Here is a 12,211-nt window from a genome sequence, read left to right on the forward strand (position 1 = left end):
ATGACAACTATTTTATGATGATAAAATATTGGTAATAAGCACATAGTTTTTTCTTTCATTTGTTTTATCTATGCTATTTCTAAAAAAAGTCTTTGTCGTTTTTTGGCACAAAGTTTCCAATTCTTATACAGTGTACACCCTATTTTTAATATACTTTCATTCATGTTAATGGGAATCTGGAGCTGGATGAAGAGGAATAAGTGTGCCTAGCTTGCCATCTTTCCCAGAATATTTTCACCAATGTTTATGTTTTTTAATAAATGTGTTGTAATGAAAAATACTTCTCAGCTTTTTACTCACCTTATATGCTTGATAGAGCAATAAATGACTTTGTCCACTCTCAAAGAATAAAAATTTATTCTCATCAAGGAGACTTAAAAAAAATATCTGTTCTTTGTGTGACAAGGCAGGTCTTGAGCAGTTGCTTCCTGCACCTATTGTCCTTAATTTTTTCTGTTCATCTCTTCATTCCCAAATATGCAAAACTACAGAGAAAAAAGTTATAAAAGGCTAAAGATATGTGATTTCTCCTAAGGTGTTATTCTGTAGGAACATCTGGGTGTGTCATGTACCTGAGTGATTATAAAACAAACATTTTATATATGTTTGAAAACAGGTCATTCCCCTTAATGTGTGCACAGCCTTCTAAATAATATATCCCTATAGTCTATAGCAATGCATTCCTAAAAATAATCCATGGTGATAACTAAATGCTGCTTCTAGGAATGGAAGAATAGAAAAGAGAAAGATTTGTGAAAAAATGAGAATAGTTTACCTCATTGAAAGTACTGGTTCAAGTTCTTCTTTTCTCTGTTTCTCAAAACTACAAATGAATCATTTCATTCTTCGTATGTAAGCACAAATAGCTTTGATGGTTATAAAGAAATAGTTCATGCATTTGTCATTGATTTAAATTACTTGAAAACCATTCCAATTTTAAGCAAATAATTACATGTCACAATTTCATGCTAAATATGTTGTTACTTTTTACTAAAATCTTAAGTGTAAGATTCAGTATAATATAAAAATTACATAAATAAATACCAATTAATTCATTTGCTCTTAGAGTAACCATCTTACTCAGAGTGAGTTAAAAAAAGGATACCCAATTTTTATCTTATTTGAAATTATAAAATTATTTTAAGAAAAATTTTGGAAGTTTTATTTTTCTGTATAATCATTGGGAATTGTGTAGAAAATTTATTATATTTATTATTTATATATTATTATTATTTTATATGTTTATTAGATGTGTATAGTGCTTCACGTTGCCAGTATCATCAAGTAAAATGCTGCCAACCCCTTCCATATGTCATACTTTTTTAAAATATGTCTTTGGTGTCTACACAGTCATGGCCTCATTGCAGGGATTCAGTAAATATTTGTTGCTTAGTCCGTTCATTCATTCTTTCATTCAACAATTATTTATCAAATGCCTATTATGTATCAGATATTTAATGCAAAAGGTAAACTAAATTTACATTTATTTATATCAAAATTTCTATTTTGGATGTTATACCTTGGAAAATATTCTATAAATATCATTAAGTGAGCAGTTATTCCTAAAATAATGTTCTATTCACCTTAGTTCTTATTGTTATAAATACTGGTTCACAAAACACTATGTTAGATCCCAATAATGTCACTTATTTTAAGGCTGTAGCAAGGACATTTTTTGCTCCCTGATATCTATGATCCTCTTCTCCTATAATGAAAGGACTCTTGTTTTGTAGCAGGACATGTGGCTACAGAGTAAGCACTGCATTTTCTAAGCTGCCTTGGAGGTGATGTGTGCGGTTTCCAGATTTTCCTTAAAGGACGAAGAGCTGGCCCTCTGCCACCTTTTCCTCATCCTGCTGCTTTGAAAAGTGTTTGTGGTGATGGATCATCTTGTACCATGTGGATAAGAGCAGTATCTGAGGGATGACAGAGTTACGTGATAGAAAAAGCCTGGGTCCCCCATAAAATCCCTAGACTATCATTTCCATACTGTAATGTGAAAGGAATAAAGCTCTATTTTCTTTTTTTTTTTTTTTTTTTTTTGCGGTACGCGGGCCTCTCACTGTTGTGGCCTCTCCCGTTGCGGAGCACAGGCTCCGGACGCGCAGGCTCAGTGGCCATGGCCCACGGGCCCAGCCACTCCGCGGCATGTGGGATCCTCCTTGACCGGGGCACGAACCCTTGTCCCCTGCATCGGCAGGCGGACTCTCAACCACTGTGCCACCAGGGAAGCCCTATTTTCTTTATGGACTGTATTTGAATCTCTGTTATGAATATCCTAAGACAGACTTTGGTACCAGAAATGGGGTGCATGAAGTGGCATAACCTAGATCTGTGGCATAATATGTTTAGTACTTGGGAGGCAGGAAGCACAGACACAAATATTGGAAGTTGAAAAGCTGGTTGATCCCTGATATGCTGAGGCAAAGCATTGATATAACTATTGATTACAGTATTTCAGAAGGCAGATTAAATGGTGACGGAGGCCATACATAACATTAGGGGAAATCACTGGAAAGCTGCAGGATCTTCATGTGTGTTGGCAGCTTCTTGCTCTTCCAGCAAAATCCTATGACAGAGATGAACTCAGGCTAGAGTTAACCAGTCTGCAAGCAGAGGTGGAAGGGCATATAGTTCTGTTAAGAAAGGCTCTTTGTGCCAGGTTAGCAAAATAATTTCACTGAGAGTCCTATAATTTGCGGCCTTTTGAGGGTTGAAAAAGTCAACTCCTTCTGTATTCCAAACCAAAGCAATTATAGCTGGTAGCTTCAAAGCCACTGCCTTACTTACTAGGAGATAAATTCAATGTCCTGCCAGATTTGGGAGCCAGATGAGAAGCAAAATCAAATTAAGAGTATTGCTTTTCCACCCAAACAAAATGGTTTAGATAGCCTGGATGTAGCTTCCATCCAGAGAGGGGGTAAGGAAAGCACACAGGGTAATAAGGAAAAGACAAGCATCTTCAGCCTTAAAGAGTACATCTAGATTAAATCTTTGGCTATAGTTACTTACATATGGAACTAATCCAAAACAAATTGCCTGGAAGCTTGCTAAGGTTTTGAGGGAATTGTATGGCTACAGAACAACAACATAGCCTGCAAAAGCCTGTAATTGTTCAACCCTTTAGAAAATTCCTGAGCTGCCAAATCTGGACCAGCAAGGAGAAGGCTACAAAAATATCGCAGTCTCCAAGAAGAGCAATCTTTGTACCACCTGCTTGATTCATGGCAAGGGAGGACAAAAGATAGGAAAGCACCCACCAGGGGATAGAACCAAAGGCTTTGGAAGAAAGTGTACATTTCTTCCAGGAAAGCGGAATCAGGGCCTTCCAGATGAGACTAATCCATTGTTGGTTCATGGAATATTTGTAACGCCTACCTAGTAGGATTTGATTATTGCCATGGCCCAGAGACTGCTATAAGTTTCCCAATCCCTCTTTGCTCAATAGGGGCAGTTTAGTTTGCAATATCTACTTCTTCACAAGCCATGAGTATTGAGTGTATGGGGACAGATAAACTTGTTTTAGTTTGTAGGTTGCCAAATCATGAGGCTCCACATCCATGATTAATGAAGGGAAAGGGCTATACATCATCCAGAGGGGAGACTTTTAGCTGGGTACAGTAACCAGTGGGACTTCGGAATTTTCTCCCTTGTGGAGGTGATCAATGTATTCTATGTGAAGGAGAGAGATTGTGATGGATATTTGGGTTGCCACATGAATAGACTGTGGCAAATAATGCTAGTTGTATTTAAATGTCCATTCTCTCATTTAACAGAGACACAGGCATACCTCTGAGATGTTGCAGGTTCAATTTTAAACCACCACAATAAAGGGAGTATCACAGTTAAGTGAGATACACAATTTTTTTTTGTTTCCCAGTGTATATGAGTTATGTTTATACCATACCATAGTGTATTAAATGTGGAATAGCATTATGTCTAAGAAAACAACGTCCATGCCTTAATTAAAAAATACTTTATTGCTAAAAAATGCTAACCATCACCTGAGCCTTCAGTTGAGTCATAGTAGTTACATTAAAGATCACTGATTTCAGATCATCACAACAAATATAATAATAATGAAAAAATTTGAAATATTGTGAGAGTTAACCAAACTGTGACACAGAGACATGAAATGAGCAAATACTGTTGGAAAAGTGGCACCAAAAGACTTGCTCCTTGCAGGGTTGCCACAAACCTTCAATTTGTAGAAAACAATAACTGTGAAGTGTAATAAAGAGAAGCACAACAAAACAAGGTATGCCTGTTAAGCCCCTGATTTTTGGCTATGTGCAGGACTGCCAAAAATAAAGTATTTTTACCTTCCTTGTAGTTAGGTGTGGCCACATGACTAATATCTAATGGATGTAAGGAGACTTTGTGGGTGCAGAATCTGGGATGTTTTTAAAAGGCAAGTGTGTTGCATTTCTGTCACCCTTCCTCTATCCCATTTTTTTGAACACAAATGAGGTAGTGAGCTATCTTGGCACAAGAACAAGGATGATTTTGATGGAAAGGTAGACCAATAAGATAGAAGGAGCTTTTGTCCTTGGGTAACTTTGTGTAGCAGAGCTCCCATACTAGTTGTGTATTGCTTCCCTTAAGAATATTTCACAAGGGAGAAGTAAACTTTTATTACATTAAAAGGGTTGATATTTGGGTCTTGTATCAGTCAGATATTGCTGCATAACAAACAATATAAAAATTTCAGTGACATACAAAAATAATCATTTATTTCTTGCTCATGATTTTATGAATTGGTTGGAACAGTTCTATTTCATACTTCAGGTAGAATGGTAAATTCTGCTTCATATTCTCATACTTCTCCTAAGATCATATGGGTGTGTATACTGTTTGTAGCTAATAGTTATGAGAGCCAGGTAAATGACTGTAGTGAACTGTCCTACATAATAGTGAACTATTATGCATTTATGAATATCATGTAGGTGAAAGAGAAGTTGAATGATGGTTTTGAGTTTTGAAGGTGTAATTTAGTACTGTATTGAGTGGAAGTAAATTACTATATCAGTGCTAATGCTAGTGTAGCTATACAAAAATCCTGTTATTTTCCCATCTCTCTATCTAGAACTGTATAAAGGCCTGGTATTTTACCCTACTTGCACACTAATAAGTTAGCCTGCTATAGTTTTATAGATGCTGATGGGAGACAAGACTCTTGGGTCAGAGATGATGAACAATTTATTATTCACAGCATTAGCAGCAGCCAGAAAATCAGCATTTTTTTGCACCTGTTTTCTGGGCTCCAGTTGCCATAAGGAAACACAAAGAGGGTGAGCTGATACCTGCACACTCTATGGGTTGCATTACAGAGAAGAATCCAGAGCATACTGAGCCCAGATTTTTTATTAATGGGTAGTAAGCATCCTGCCTTTTGCTACAGAGGGGAGACAATGTCTTTATCTTCCAAAGTTTTAAACAAATGTGTCTCTTACTGCATAGTAAATACCACATCTTCCAAGGCTGTTCACGATACAAACATACTTGAAACGATCTTCTGGAATAAAGGACAGTCAGTATCCCTACTAGCAACGGGTGTAGAAATGAGAGATCCATGGAGAACTGTCTCCCAAACTGCTTTTGCCAAAGTCATTAGTGACATTCTAATTTTTGTTCTAACGTGTACTTTTGTTTGCTTATCTAACTTGATCTCTTACAGCTTATGGCTCTATTGTCATTTTACCCATTCTGGTTTAATTACACCATTTTCTCTAGGCTTTCTTCTTACTCCTTTGACTTTTTATTCATTCTTTCTTCATTTATCAAATATGTTTTGAGCACTTCGTATGCTCCAGGTAGTCTTGTAGGCACTGAGAAGGGAACAATACAGAAAAAGCACCTTTGCTTTCATGAAACTTGCAGTCTAGTAGGGGAAGTCAGATAATAAGTGAGATCAATTAAATGACATATAATATTTTAGGTGGTGGCAAGTACTAAGGAGAAAATTAATGCAAGGTAAAGGAATAGAGGAATAGGAAGATTCCAGTGGGTTGCCATTTGAGAACAAAGGCTTTACTGAGAAAGTAACATTTGAATAAAAACCTGAATTAAGTGAGCAAACCTTGAGGCTGTTTGGGCCCTATTTGAGAGTGGATGGAAGAGATCTAGGGAAAGCCAACAGGAAATGCAAGGCCTTGAGCCCATAGTGGGCTTTGTGTGTCTGAGGAATAGCAGGAAGTGTCCTATTACTTTATCCGTTTATTGTTCAGCTTCCAAAGGTCATCCTAACTCTGACAATATAAACTTAATTTTTTTCTACAAATTTATGGTTTTATGTGTGTGAGTGTGTGTGTGTGTGTGTGTGTGTGTGTGTGTGAGAGAGAGAGAGAGAGAGAGAGAGAGAGAGAGAGACATGCTTCATCCATTTGTAAGAGTTAAGGTAGAGAATTTTCCAAAAGGTTATCTAGTTTTTCTAAGATAATTTATTGAGTAATCTTTTCCTTTCTCCATTGATTTGAAATGTTACCTTTGTCATTTAAAGAATGAAAATAAATTCTTATCTGAATTAAACTTTTTTTTTACTTTCTTCTGTTGCATTCATCTGTCTATCAATTTTTAAAATTCATGAAGAAGCTATTTTAATTATATGACTTCTTTTAGAAATTTCTAGACTTTCCTCCTTATTTTTCCAATTGAAATGTATAATCCCTATGTCTGATTTCAACATTTTCTTGGTATTTTAATTTATATTGCACTTAATAGATGACAGATAGATAAATAGATAAATGAATACGGCAACTGGGTCATCCCATACAAGAAAGTGATTTGTTTATTAATTTATTTAAATATTCTTTTATACTCCTCAATAGATCTTTAAGGTACAATAATGTGTCTTTTTGGTTATTGGGTTTATACTTAGGCCTTTTTTTTTCCAATTGTGTTTAGGTGTTAGTAACATTGAACATAATAGAGAAAAACACATCTCCGGACCCAATTTTAACAGTTAATATGCTTTATTGTCAGCCTCAGGTAATTCTTAGAATTCAAGTTGCCATTATTATGTTTATTATTCTAATGAAATTATGACATATCCAGTATAGAAAGTATAGAAAGTTATCAAACATATTTCTAAGTGAGAGTTTTGGTGTTCTGGGCTTTGCGTATATAACAATGATGAGGCAGTTACTGATCCTGTGACAGAAACATACCCCAAGTGATCATCTAATCTTCTGTCTCCCCCTGGATAGAGCTAAATTAAAAACATCAGGCAAAGCAGCTTAATGTACTTATTGGAGATTTAGGTCAAGACAAGAAGATCCACATATTCCTCTGGTACAGTCTGCAAAGCATAGAGTAATTTTGCAGATGGACTTATATCCCAGTGGGGCGAAGATATACCACCTGCATTTTTCTATTTTGTTTTGATTTTTAGTCAAAGTTTGCATGATGGCATGGAGACTATCCCACTCACTTTCCTACCATAGTCTGATTATTATTTAAGTCATGATGTTTATCAATAAAGTTCTTTGTTTTGTGGGTACAAGTAAAATATTCAGTTTTTCTTAAGATTTATTTTCCTCTGAATTTTCACAATGAAATTGTTTCATGCTTAATTTTATTATTTTTATAATAAAAACATAATTACTTTTTAAATTATCTCTAGCTTCATTCTTGGTTTCCTTATTTCCTTATTGGCTACTGATATTAACAATTAGCCAAGCCTGATTCTTGATGCAATTTCACAATTTTTTTCATGTAGAGGTAGAAAAGGTTTACTTCTAAAAGCAAATAAATGAAAATAATTTAATAATTTTATTAAACATGATTGTGTGTCTTACTGGATTCAGAAATCTATTTATTAAAAACATTTAAAATAATGATCATAATTGATAATTATAGTTTTTGAATTTTCCAGGATTACAATTAAATTAAATAATTTATAATATTTTCTACTTTGCTAACCATGTGCTTAGCTATCAAGTTTTCAATCCGTTTTGTTTTGTATAATTTCTAAGAATGCCAACATCTAAAAAACACTGACAAACTTATCTTCTGAAGCTAGAAAGTCCCACAGTCTCCTTCAGTACTTTATTTTTAATTCAATTCAATACTTATAGATATTAATTTTTCACCAAAATGTACAACTTCTTTCTCAAAGCTAGAAGGTTACTGATTCATAAGGTAGATTACCTTGTTACTAACTCAAATAGCTTTTTGGTCCCCCCCCAAAATTTCTCTCTTCCTCTTCTCTTCTCTCTTCCTCTTCCCACATGTCTTACTTGCCTGGAAAAGATATGCAATAAAGCAGTGGAGCAAAGTACATTATGCTGGCACAAAATTTTAAAAAACCCATTATTTTGAGATTGCTTATAACAGCAAATCAAGCCCAAGAAGCTAGTTTTAGAATTAAGTCCTAGTGCTAGAAAAAGAGACACCTCACATAACTGCAAACCTTTAATTTTACCAGCCGATATAAAAACTTATCAATACTGTATTTGATACCAAAGAGGGGAAGAGAATAAAAAAGTTGCCTTTTCAAACAATGCTCTTAGTAAATACGTTGACATTCATATCAAATGAGAGACAATATGAATCCAGAAGAATAGTACATCATAAAGTTTTCGTTACACGTGGATGATTCCACAGAAGTAATATACTTATATCATACAGCTTGGAATCCCTGAAGACAAATGCTTGGAAGAATATTATTTGCTCCAAAGAAGCTCTATATCAAACATCTGAGAATAAAATGTTCAAAGTGGTAAAGGGATACTTGAAACCAATAACATACTAAGGAAGCACTCACCAAAATATCTTTGGGCATTGAAGGTTATGTTAGGTTGTAGGAAAACATGAGATTTACATCAAAAGTTCTTTTTAAATGCTAGAATTCAAAAATACATTATTTAATTAACATTAGATATGTTTAGATATGTCAGTGTTTGTCCATAGATTTACAGTCCATATTAAAAGATGTTATTAAAATGGTGATCGCTAATAAAAAATGAGGGTAATATATATATAATGGTAATTAAATCCAAGCTGTTAAAATATCTTTTTCATCTTTATTAAAAGAAATATGATCAGAACACAATTTCATACTGAAGTACATTGGTTCTTCAAGGAGAGTTAGGCAAGAATTTATAAAATTATTGATGAATTGTGTGTGTGTGTGTGTGTGTGTGTGTGTGAAAAAGAGAGAGAGAGAGAGATGGAGTGTAAGGAAGAGGAGGGGCTGGTTTCTTTGCATATTTTTAAAAGACATTGTTGTTGGCTTTCAAAATAGTGCATTTTGTGCTTTTTCATCTTCCAAGGAGCTTAATTAAAGTATCTTAACAGGTACTGATAGAGTTAATGGAAAAATCTGAATCCTGAACATTTAAGATGAGCAAAACAACATCTGTGTAGGACTGAGGAAAATCTTTAATATTTTTAAATACTTGAAGGTTTAAAGTCAGCCTTACCACCAGACTGTTCACTGTAAAATTTGTCCCACATAAAAAAGAGGGAAGACATTTTAAAGGGCTGATTGCTCCCGTGAAATATTGATATAATTTAAACAGAATTATCTGAATTCTGATAATGTTGTAAGAAAACAATTGAAATACAAGCAACGTATATTCATTTGATACCACCTACTTGTGTGAACAAAATTTGTTATTAATATCACTATGAAAAATTTAAGGAGATCATCATTAAAAAGTCTTGATAAGGATTTGTGTATAGCTATTTCGAACATAAAACCATATACTAAAGCATTATGTCCACAGATGAAATTTCATGTTTCTTATTAAAAGTTAGAAACCATTTTTTGGAAAGTGCATTTATAGTCGATATTTTAAATCTTCCCTAATACTTTGTACTTTATTTATATTATAATCATAAAATGCAAAGGAAATTTAATACTTTTTTCCTCTAAGTCTTATATAGATGCTCCCAGAGTCAGTTTTGTGACAATTTTATTTCTATGTGTGTCATGAAAAAAAGGCTGTGAGTCACTTCTTTATAATGCAACAAGGGAGAATAGTGAGTCAATAACTGGTGAAATTATCAGGGCTGAAAAAAGCAGCATCTTTGAAAACAAGCAGTGAAGAAGGAGTTGGATAATTTTCATCAGAATAAAAAAAAAACAAATGAGGTAAAGCTAAAGTAGATTAGGGAAGATAACTGTTCTTGGGAAGTTGAAAACTCTTTGTCGATTTTTATACAGTGTTTTAGTAATTGTGCTTCTCAATTATGTGAAGTGTTTCTGTAATGCACTGAGCAGCTGGGATGAGGACCAGTCTCCCAGTGCTGTACCCAGCCCAGCAGCTAGCGCCCTCCCAGCCCATGATGGTGCTCAGGTAGCATTTGTTAAGTGAATGGGGGTTATATTAGTTTGCTCCGGCTGCTGTTACAAAGTATCACAGACTTGGTGGCTGGCTTAAACAATAGAAATTCATTTTCTCACAGTTCTAGAGGATGGAAGTCCAAGATCAAAATTTTGGCAGGGCTGGCTTCTTCTGAAGCTTCTGTCCTTGGCTTACTGATGGCTGCTTTCTTGTAGTGCACAGACATCCTTGGTGTCTCTTCATGTGTCTAAATTTCCTCTTGTTATAAGGACACCAGTCAGATTGGAATAGGGTCTGCCTATACAGTGTATCTCCAAGTATAATCATGCTCTGGGGTACTGGCGCTTGGGATTTTCGCATATGAATTTTAGGGGGATACAATTCAGCCCATAATAGGGGTGCAGCAATGCAATTGAGACTCTGTAAGAGCTCATTTAAAAAAAAATTTGAGTTAATATCTTTCAGTGTAGGAATGATTTTCATGATATTCAGTAATGATAAAGGAAACATAGTTCTGTCAGGTATACAATTAATATAGTTAATTATCTACAGAAATACTGCTTTCATTTAAACTTTTTTTTAATGCTTGATTTAGTGTTTGTTTTCAATCTTTTGACAATATAAGCCATTCATTTCCTTTCCTCTTTGACAACAGTTATACAAAACATTATACAAAGGCTAGAAATGTCAGTGATAGATGGCTTAGATTAATTTAGTCTCCTCCTCACCTTTGCCCATTACTCTAAAAAGCTATGCTACTGAGAAGGTGGGGCCTCATTTAAGACTGTCTATATTGATCTGATAATTACTCAGTGAAAGACTAGATCCCATCTTACCTAAATCCTGAGCCTGTTAATTGGAAAATTGTTCCTAGAAAACTGATGGTACACCAGTAAACACTTAGATCCTGCAGTAAACACTCAGAAAAATGCTAGGGATGTAACCTGTTAACTTGTGCCTCATGGGTACAAGAACAGTTGGTGAGGGTAAAAATATAAACCCACTGGAAGAAATATAAAAGTAACTTCCAGAAGGTCTTAGGAGATCTTCACCCTGAAGAGACACGACCCTGCTGATAGATGTTTGCTGGGGGCTTGAGGCAGGCAAGCCTGCCCTCTGCCTGGGAGTGCTGCCATGTCCTGATTGGTGCATACAGTAAGCTGTATGTCGTAACCTGAATTCTTTCCATACTTTAAAGGAGCAATTTAGTCTTTGCATGGCTCTGTGGGTATATTTTAGTCGGTTATATCATCCTGTTGGGGCAAACAGGCCCTCAGCTATTCATTTCATTCCCTACTTGTTCCTCTTGATACAGAGGAATGCCCAGCAGAATAAGTTACAGGATATGTGAATCCAAATTAGTTTTCTTCTGGCTACTGTCGTTTCTGGGAAAGAGAAGTGGATAAAATTACGTTTGTAATTTCTTCTGAGAATTGTTGGTCTCTCAGGTTTGTAAAGGCCTTGGGTATCCTGTATGGAACTAGCTGAGTTATGTTAACATGCTGCTGTTTGGGTAAAGACGATTGTAAAATACATCTCATGATTGATTTTAGATGACAGAAATTGAATGCCCTTTGGAGCTAAAGCTATTATTGTTAATACTACTAACATTAAAAGGGCCATCAAACCAAGCTGAATGAAAACAATGTGGTACAACAACAATAAGTCTGAAAGATAAGGTAATTAAATTATTGTATTTTACTTGATTACTTGTTAAGCAGTAGGAGTTGTGGGGTTAGATTATGGGATTTGTTTGAAGGGATATAACACATTTCTCCAAATGAAAACATCTGTCCACACTGGTGTTTTCCATTAGTCATCTTCAGGGATGTTAATTTAACTTAAAACAATTCACACTACTCTGTTGATGATTAATTTGAAAATGATGTTTGCATTATTAGTTGAAGTCAGAGACACCGTGA

The 12,211-nt window shown here is 35.0% G+C and overlaps 1 protein-coding gene across 2 annotated transcripts in view; it reads left to right on the forward strand.

The window, feature by feature from the left end:
• The window catches only part of CFAP299 (cilia and flagella associated protein 299), a gene marked incomplete at its 5' end in the record, with an annotated part of 640,072 nt that overhangs the window by 74,368 nt on the left and 553,493 nt on the right, over positions 1-12,211 (forward strand). The window lies entirely within an intron of this gene.

Source organism: Mesoplodon bidens, assembly GCF_964165515.1.
Source record: "Mesoplodon bidens genome assembly, chromosome: 1".
NCBI classification, from domain to species: domain Eukaryota; kingdom Metazoa; phylum Chordata; class Mammalia; order Artiodactyla; family Ziphiidae; genus Mesoplodon; species Mesoplodon bidens.